The following is a 10,378-nucleotide window of genomic DNA, read 5'->3' on the forward strand; positions in this document are numbered from 1 at the left end:
ATAGGAGGAAAGCAAATTCTCATTCTTCTCAGTTCAAGAATCGACACTATTGACAGTGTTTCCATTATATTCTCAGTTCAATCTCTGTCGCGTTTTATTTCCACGGGGTTAGGCTTCTTATAGTGTTTTTATTCAATGCTATTACTCAACCGATAACGACAAATAAGTAAAAGTGGACTTAGACTTAATACCTGTAATGAATTGATACCAAATCGAATAAAAAATTATGAAAGTAGATGAGATGATTCAATTACTAGTAGCCCGGATATACGTACTAGGCGGAAGTATTCTGGCAATACTGTTCAATTAATTCTTCGAACACTTGGAATTAATTATACCTTTGTCAGCTGTGGTTAAAATATTGAATGCCGTGATTATTCATAATAACCGGTCAACGTGAATAATTTTTTGAACAGCCCCCGGAACATTCAATATTTTCTTAGTTTCAAATGGCAGTAGCTTCCCTTTCCCTCAAGTTTTGAAACGCACCCCATATTTATCACATTGACCGTGATTATTAGCCGCGTTAATTACTTTCACCGTAACTTATCCAATGGATATATTTGTACAGAGTAAGCCTAGACTCGTTTAACAATTCATATTTTCACAATGATGCTTTTCAACCTAAATTGATTGTAGATATTCTCAGATATTATTATGATTCTTTGTTTAATTGTTAATTAATTACTATTCAGTTAATACACAAACTATAATTAAATATAAACAAATGCCTACAACAATTTTATTCATATCTCACGAGTTTTTCACGGGAATACCTACCAACGTGCCCAAAAACGAGAAAGTCTACCTACAAAATAAGGAGACTTTAATGCAAGAATGGGACACGGTAAATGCGGGTCGCAAATAATAATTTCTATAAAAATTGCTCGAACCAAGGAGTATACTCTTTGTGCGGACATACCGCACTGTTTCGACCTTTCGATTTGGAAATTTATGAAAACACAAAATTAAAAATTAAGAAGTTATGGGAGACGAGCTGGAAAACAGTAAATGTAGGAAGAACCATTTTCAATTTCATTCCGACAGTGTAGGTTCGGTCCAGGATCCCTCAAAATTTGAATGTGTTCAGTTAATCACGGAACATGAAATTTTGGGGGCTTATCTGTACCGGTTCGGAAAGAGGAGGACTCCAACAGAGGATTGGCGGACAGTGAGCTCGCGAAGTTCGGTTTACGGGGGCCAAAAGATATGCTAATAAGATCTCCGTATTAAGTGATGAAAATGTGTGGTGGAACTATTTATCTAAATAATGACGTTTAATAGTGTTACCTTAGCAAATGTTCAATTCCTTATTCTTTCCGTTAATTACCATTCTTATTAAAGCCATTTCTTGCATTATTCATTCGTATTTATGGTTCATTGTTCATTTGTTTAACTTTGAATGTTGTTTCAAGTTGGTTTATAGTTAGAATTAATTGTTGAGGTACGTTATTTTTGTTAAAATTGTCAGCGATCTTTGAACTTGTTTTCTAGCTAGACTTTATTAATAGTTTAATTTTATTTATGAGTTAGCACTAGATATTTTCTAATAACGATATTTTTCGGGATGATGCCCGGCTATATACAAATAACTTTATGTAATGTCGGTAATTTATTCAAATTAAATTGTGTTGTTGTTGTAAAAATCTACAAAATGGTTTTTTAAATGAACTTTTTATCATAAAATATATCATTAAATCGTGAAAATTTGAAATTTATTTTTTTTATGTAAAATGTACTAGGATAAAAAACCCGGTCAAAAACCCCTATTCACATACACATGTCTACAAATTGTAGAAAATGCCATAGGGGGGTTGTTGTCTCCTGAGGGTTTTTCTCGAGCAGTGATTCCCTCCTGGGGTTTTTGTCCGGGGAGATTTTGGTCGGGGGTTATTGTCCTGTACAAAATGTATATGTGTATATGTTTTTTATGTAATTGTATGTATTTTTTCTATTTTTATTATTCATTATTCAACTCATCTGAACCAAATTTTACTCACATTAAGCTTTAATATACAGGCTGTATCAAATTTGATTTTAAGTACAAAGATCTCGCTTATTAGCATAGATAGAGAGTTGATTAAATGGACAAAAATTATCTTAAAATTATTCCTAAAGAAAATTAAGTATTTTATGGGTTTTGGAAAAATAATGTTGCCATTCTATTAATTTTTAACCAAGCTCTTAGAGAATACCTCGAAATATTGCATTTTCCCTTTGTTGGCACCTTCCTCAAACATGTTCGAACTATTCACAATTATGTTTTCACATCACTAGTAGATGTGTCTTGTCTAGACGATCTTTTCGCTTTTTGTGAGTACTCTCCAAAAGAATGGTGCCGTTGAAAAGCTCAAAAAAGCTCATAAATATTGATCGAATTGTAATTTTTGAGCTCGAACTTGTTGTGAACGTGAAGCATTTTTTCAAAATCGATTTGTGAACTAACGGTTAGAGCCAAAAAAATTCCGACCCGTATCGCTGAAAAGTACAAAATAATATGCGCTCATACTTGTCCTGCCCACTCCAGAAATGTATAATTAATACATTCTACTTTCCAGAAAGCTTCTTCAAAATAACTCCGAAATATATACGTTTACGTTTACGTACGTTACATACGTTTAAATGTTTTATGATTAAACCATGAAAATGTGAACTTTTGTGTATGTAAAATATACTAGGACAAAACCCCCGGTCAAAAACCTCTATCCATTAATCCCCCGACAAAAACCCTACACTCTAAGAAAATAAAGAAAAATAACCTAAACCTGAAGTAACCTAGTGTCCAACACTGCTAGGTGTCACACTCACTTGGAATTCTTTAAGATTTTTGTATGAGTTTGCGTTACAAAAGAATCGACATGCATATCTACAAACTGTAGATTATGCCATAAAGGGGGTTGTTGCCTCTCAAGGGTTAAAATGGAGAGGGTTTTTTTTCCGGGGGGGATTTTGGTCCGAGGTTCTGTCTGTATTGAAAATGTATATGTGTATAAATATCATTTTTATGTAATTATACGTGTTCTTTTCTATTTTTATCTATTAAAGTCGTTTTTAAGCAGTTTAAGCGGCGGTTTTTAGGGTTGAAAAGTTATAATAATAAACACAAAAAACAATTTATTAATCTGAACGCGTTTTGACAGCAAAGCTGTAATCATCTGCAAGCAAATGAATCTCGATTGCTTGTCTGTCGAAATGCGTGTTAAAGTTTTCTTTATATTGTTTAATTACATATCAATTTAGTCCCTATTTAGTACTGGTTACCAATATGTCGAAATTTACGTGTGAAATCGTGGAACAAATCGCGGTTTTACCATCAATTTCATTTGTTCAATAAATAGGTAGTTCATTCCAAAAGATTAGGTAAAATCCGCCTCTATTCCAGTTGAGGTAAATTTCTTAAATACGCGTGATTATTCAAGTTTCAAGTTCGTAACGAAAATCAACCCGAGCTTTGACTATATAGCTTTGAAACAGAAGAGTGAAAGTCGCAAATCTCACCTCAAAACTTGAAATTGCTTTTCGCAAAAAAGAATGTACAAACGAAACGAAAATTTAAAAAAATATATTCAAGCTCAGATTACACGCATCCGCTTAGAAAAACCTATTATATTGATCACTGTAGTGTGTAGGTACTGTAAATTTTATTCGTTTGATTTTTTAATTGTGCAGTGTTGTTCAGGGTAGCAATTATCTTTTTTGATTGACGTATTAAATGAGGTTTAGTTATGAAAGTGGTTAATAATAATCAGATCCCTACCGAAGAATATTACACAGTATTACACAAAAGCCAAATTGATCATGGCAATCTTTTCCACACGATTTACTTTATTCCACCAATGCCAATTTTCGCAAGAAGGTCACCAAAATTTGCACGGTTAGGCCCTTGCCGTCAATTCGTCTCGCCTCAATGTACAGTTAAAGATCTTACCCCAAGCGCGAAGCTGGTTAGTGCTGCAAAAGTATGACCTTTTTCGTGTTGTAAATCGTGAATTCTTCCAATAGCTTGTCTTATTTCCGCTCTCGCATCACTAGCCGTCGATTCCACCTATAAATTTTGTTTTGCACAACTACAATCTTCTTTAACTACACATTTACCTCTGGAACAAGTGGGTGAGCGAATGATAAGGGAAGAAACGCAAGAAATGCAATCGCCATCACGCATAACCAACAATAAATCACACATGAAACTATAAGTGAGCAACTAAAAAAAAAATTGTCATGTTCATTTATAAAATAACATAGTTTCGATAAGGAGGGATGATTTTGTCGTAGCTAGTTAATTGAGTATTTCGACAAAAAGTAGATTTTCTCTTTATGTTAACTAATTATGTCGATGTACGACAGCGATGTGTGTAATTAGGGTTATAAATTGTTAAGGAAGTGATGTAAGGCATGCCTTCTTTAAATTAATATTGATCGTAAATTATAGGAAGTTTTATATGTGCCAGTTTTAGGTAATAGCTAAATGACTATAAATATCAAACTTCGATTTAGAAATGCTTGGCATTCGACAAAAAATAGGCTGCTGGAGGATCGTGCGTGTTAATTTAGAGTCATTAATTTATCTAATTGCAGGGCGCTCTGCTCGAGAATCGATTGCATTCTAATTCAATGGAACTGTTGCACAAAAAGCAAAAATTAAAATTCCTAATTAGCAAATTCCACGGTTATGCTGATACCTATAATTCTTTGAAGCTTTTTCAGCGTTGAAAGATACAATTAATTGCAAAAGATTATTATGGGGATATTATTTTTTGAAAAAGTGTGTGGAGTAATAAGAGCTCCAATTTGGACCACCCTGGATACTCCATTGTAATTTTGTTGCAAGTGAAAAAGAATCTGTAAACTTACAAAAGGTGGCAGGGTCCGTTAGACTCCTACTGAAGTAAAATACCTACTGAATTTTCTAAAAATGTGAAAAATGTTACACAAATGACAATGAATAGGAAATTCAGAAAATTTCGATTGGTCTAATTTTTTATGACTATTCTTAAACGACCAGATTAAGTTATACATGTGCGCCAAATTTCAAATTTTTAATTCCATTTTTTGCTATTTTTTAAGAAACTTTCAGTATTGCTGTCGGTGTTCTTTTTCGACCTCTGATAGTTTTTTTTTAATGAAAATAGAATTAGAACATCCTCAAGTTTCCAATTGTGATTAAGTAGAGTGAGCTCAAATAGATCGAATTTAGTATCATGTGGTTTCTGGTTGCAAAAAATACTGCATACAAACCCGAAATGAACGTTTGATTCTTATTCTTTAAAAATAATAAAACTGTGGCTGACATTGTAAGGTAAGGTCGTAATTACTTCAATTTTATAAGTATTTCAATAAAAAGACAAGTGGAAATGTATTGATTTAAATTGAAATTAATTAATTGCCTATTGGCTATTGGTTAATGTACCTTCAATCATTTAATTCAGTTTTAAAATTGAAAGTAGCGAGATTTGTAGAACTACTATTTATTTCACTGATTAGCCTCGAGGCAATCCTTTTTGTGTGAAGTATATTAACCCAACTTAAAGTCTACATAAACTCCCTCCGTCTGATCCTTCATACCCCAGCACCAAGAACCTAAAAAAATTATCAAAGTCCTCGTTTGAGATCGAAGGGACTTCAGCGCATTTTTGTGTGGCAGATCAGTATTCTATTAGCCACTTTCGATTCAACCATCAATAACAGATCTTGTCGAAGGCTACTACATTCACTAACCGCTTCCCACTTTCCTCGTGCACCCGCAATTCGCTTTTAAAGATTTGACTCCACCATCAGGAAGATCGTGTCGGGGGCTACCACATTCCTTTGACGGTACCCCCTTCCGACGTCCCGTTCACCCGCAATTCGCGTTTGAAGATTTGACTCCACCATCAGGAAGATCGTGTCGGGGACTACCACATTCCCTTTGACGGTACCTCCTTCCGACGTCCCGTTCACCCGCAATTCGCGTTTGAAGATTTGACTCCACCATCAGGAAGATCGTGTCGGGGGCTACCACATTCCTTTGACGGTACCCCCTTCCGACGTCCCGTTCACCCGCAATTCGCGTTTGAAGATTTGACTCCACCATCAGGAAGATCGTGTCGGGGACTACCACATTCCCTTTGACGGTACCTCCTTCCGACGTCCCGTTCACCCGCAATTCGCGTTTGAAGATTTGACTCCACCATCAGGAAGATCGTGTCGGGGGCTACCACATTCCCTTTTACGGTACCCCCTTCCGACGTCCCGTGCACCCGCAATTCGCGTTTGAAGATTTGACTCCACCATCAGGAAGATCGTGTCGGGGGCTACCACATTCCCTTTGACGGTACCTCCTTCCGACGTCCCGTTCACCAGCAAATCGCGTTTGAAGATTTGACTCCACCATCAGGAAGATCGTGTCGGGGGCTACCACATTTCCTTTGACGGTACCCCCTTCCGACGTCCCGTTCATCCGCAATTCGCGATTGAAGATTTGACTCCACCATCAGTGAGATCGTGTCGCGGGCTACCACATTCCCTTTTACGGTACCCACTTTCGACGTCCCGTTCACCCGCAATTCGCGTTTGAAGATTTGACTCCACCATCAGGAAGATCGTGTCGGGGGCTACCACATTCCCGTTGACGGTACCCCCTTCCGACGTCCCGTTCACTCGCAATTCGCGTTTGAAGATTTGACTCCACCATTAGTGAGATCGTGTCGCGGGCTACCACATTCTCTTTTACGGTACCCACTTCCGACGTCCCGTTCACTCGCAATTCACTTCTATTGGCGAAACGAGAAAGAGAGACAGCGATTCGAGATTCACGAAACGTTAAACCGCGTGAGTTCGCAACGGAAGGTAAAAGGCGCCTGACTACTTCTCGAAGACGCGCGCGCCGCCTCGCAAAAGGGCGTTAATTTCGCCCCTATGACAAAAAACAAAATTCCGCCACGCAGGAGTTGTGCGCGTTTACAACATCTTTCCGACGACACGAATTTCAAAAGAATCGGACCAAAACTGTAGTAGAAGATAGGAAAAAACTGAAAAACCTTCACGTTAGTATACTACGCTCGAGGATGACGCCCAGATGTCGTCAACCCCACATCATGTAGCCATGTCCCTAAGGTTGACAAATTTCACGGCCCTGTAGATACACGTACACCCGTTGCCTTTCTACAAGAGTTCTTCTACGCGCCCACATTTGCTGCCAGCCAGCCAGCCAGCCAGCCAGCCAGCCAGCCAAAGTGAGATTAAAAGCTACTTTTTACAAAAAAATTTTTTTGCAAAAATGCGCTAAAAAATGGTGCATGCGCAACCCATCTTTTGTATTTGCGCTATCCCAATTTTTTTATTAGTTAAGGTGTTTAAATGAAATTTTGTACGTTGGCACCTCAAATAAAAGTAGAACTGACGCCGATCAAAAAATTTACTATCTTGATTTTTACAGCAATTTAGAGAAGATTTTTGAAAACACAACTAGAGCTACAGAGTGCTTGTAGGTGAAACTCCAACTAGTGACAAACATTGAGATTTTAACAAATGGGGTGGTTCAAGAAGTTGACCGCCCAGAGCAGCAAAAGTATTACGGGTACAAGTAAAAATATTAAACAATTTTTGCAACAGACGCAAAGGGTTCATACAAATTTCAATACTTCTACTATACAGGGTGGCCATTTGAAAACGAAACAGAGTCTATTTTGGGAACCTCAAAACATTTACGAAAAAATCCTCGGACCCGTCAATTTTTGATTCAAGGGGGAACCATTTTTTTTGCTAGTTTCGCCCCCCTAAGGGCAAAGCTCTAGCGGGGGCGACGACCGCCCCCAAAATTTTAAATCGAATGGGGGGTCGAGTGATACCTTATTTTGAAGGTATTTTTATGTGGATTATAACCCTTAAGTTTTAAATCGCTACTAATTTGCCTAGCCGATACAGGGGCTAATAAAAGTTACAAAAACGTATCAACATTTTCTTATGAAAAATAATGCTTGTAAATGAATTGGTTAAATAACAAAAATTAATACAACAATAAATACAAAAAATGTTGTTCTCCTACATTCTGAACCGTACTTGTTGTTTTTTTTCTTTTTAATACCTGTAGGTGGCTATGTCAATTCTGCAACGGAAATCTTGGTTATTGTTAAGAGCGTTACTATAGCAACATTTTGAAGTTTAATAGCGCTTGTCAATTGTTGTTGCAAAATCGGTACATTGAACAGTGATAATGGTTTATTCACTTGCTGAAAGAGTTCAAATAATTTCTCTTTTTTTTTGCGAACAATGAAAATGCTAATAGAACTGCCCAGCTCTTTATTCTACACCACCAGAATCGACAGGTCCATCGGAAGTACATCTTGGAATTGGTTCAAAAATTTAGGGAAACTGGGTCTGTGGCTAATAAAAAACGTGAAATGGAAAATCGAATAGTAAATGAAACTTCAGAAGTGGCTATTGTAGGCCATATTGTGCAAGATCCCACACTGTTTTTCTGACGAATGCTCCTTTTTCCTAAACGGTACTGTGAATCGTCACAACTGTCGCTATTGGGCTGATTCAAATCCCAGAATATTTCGTGAGGCGCATACACAACGCCCCGAAAAATTGAATGTTTGGGCTGGCATTTTTGGTTACCATATCGTAGGGGGCCCTTCTTTTTACCTGGCAATCTAACAGGAGAGATGTACCTGGAGTTATTAGAAAATACGATTCATCCATCATTAGTGGAGATACTAGAAAATAACAACGAGTACTTGGAAAATCGTCTAGTATTTCAGCAAGATGGTGCGCCACCCCACTATGCTGCAAGGGTTCGTCAATATTTGGACCAAACGTTTCCAGGACAATGGATTGGAAGAAGAGGAGCTATCGAATGGCATCCTCGTTTCCCGGACTTAAGTCCGTTAGATTTTTTTTTATGGGGACATTTAAAAACTAAAATTTATGCTAGTCAGCGAACATCGCTAGAGAACTTGCAACAAAGAATAATTGATGAATGTCGTCAAATCACCCCAGAAGTTTTGCAAAATGTACGGGAAAGGTTTGAACAAGACCTGCATTATTGTATGGAAGTCGAAGGCCAACATTTGCTTGGTTGATTTTAGCTTTGAGCACTTAAAATAAAACTGATTTAAATCTTAAGAGTTATAATCTACATAAAAATACCTTCAAAATAAGGTATCACTCGACCCCCTATTCGATTTAAAATTTTGGGGGCACTTGTCACCCCCGCTATGGCTTTGCCCCCAGGGGGGCGAAACTAGCAAAAAAATGGTTCCCCCTTGGATCAAAAATTGACGGGTCCGAGGATTTTTTCGTAAATGTTTTGAGGTCCCCAAAATAGGCTCTCTGTTTCGTTTTCAAATGGCCACTCTGTATAGGTTTTACTAAAGAAACACGTAATGAAGTGTAACGATTTATTTTCTTCATTACACGCATTATTAGTGTTCACGGTATAGTTACTTGAAAGATCCTCGTAACTTTTGAATAAATGACTCCATCTATTGTTGTAACCACGCAATTTTACCGCACAGTGGTTGTAGATTGTCCACTTTCATTTTCCTCTTTCTGTCGAGAATCGTACCAGATGACAATTCATTAAACCAAAAGCTAAGGCGTTAGTTAAGAACGCATGGAATTTTAATTGCCATCACATCATCTATATTTTGTTAATCTCTGGCAATTGGATTCATTAAATGGGGGATTCTGGAATAATTAGTGAACGGATTCACCTTTAACTCCGTAGAGAGGATATACTTTCGTTTTTGCTGCCTTGTCGTGAGTGCCGCCATTTGCATTTTCCGTAATTGAAGTGTACTTTTTCTTTAGGTTTCTGTAGGTCAGCTGGTATACGACAATTTTCCACCAACATTTATTTCTTGCTTCGTCTATAATTATCCCTCTTATTTATAAAGTATGTACATTTAATGACATCAACGAAGAGGGTTTACCGTTAATTTCATTTAGGGTTTCCATGTTTTAGTGTTTTAATTGTTAGTTCAAATTTAAATTTAATTCAACTGTAAGAACCAGCTTAAGTTTCGGAGACGCTTTACCTACAATTTTATTGACGTACGAGTGTGTAACCACCAGAGATAACGCCGGCAATCGAAATGGCAGTACTTACCACGTGTGAAATTCCCCATTTCAAATCCTTATAACGATATATAAGTGCAATTCGAAACAAACCCAATTGCGAAGTCACAACTAGGAGTGATTCGTCAAAGATAGAAAAGCTTCGTTAACGGAAGAAGAAGGAATGGAAGAAGAAGGAATGGAATTGCAGCTTCTTTCTTCAGGTTGGATAAGGATCTCTCCCCAGATTTTTCTAGCTTGAAGTTTGCCATCTCCATATTTCTTGGCTATTTTGGGCACTTGATATCACTTCACTGGGACTAGAACACTTGTTGTACCG

This window comes from Photinus pyralis, unplaced genomic scaffold, assembly GCF_008802855.1.
Source record: "Photinus pyralis isolate 1611_PpyrPB1 unplaced genomic scaffold, Ppyr1.3 Ppyr1.4_unclustered_Scaffold7758, whole genome shotgun sequence".
NCBI classification, from domain to species: Eukaryota; Metazoa; Arthropoda; class Insecta; order Coleoptera; family Lampyridae; genus Photinus; species Photinus pyralis.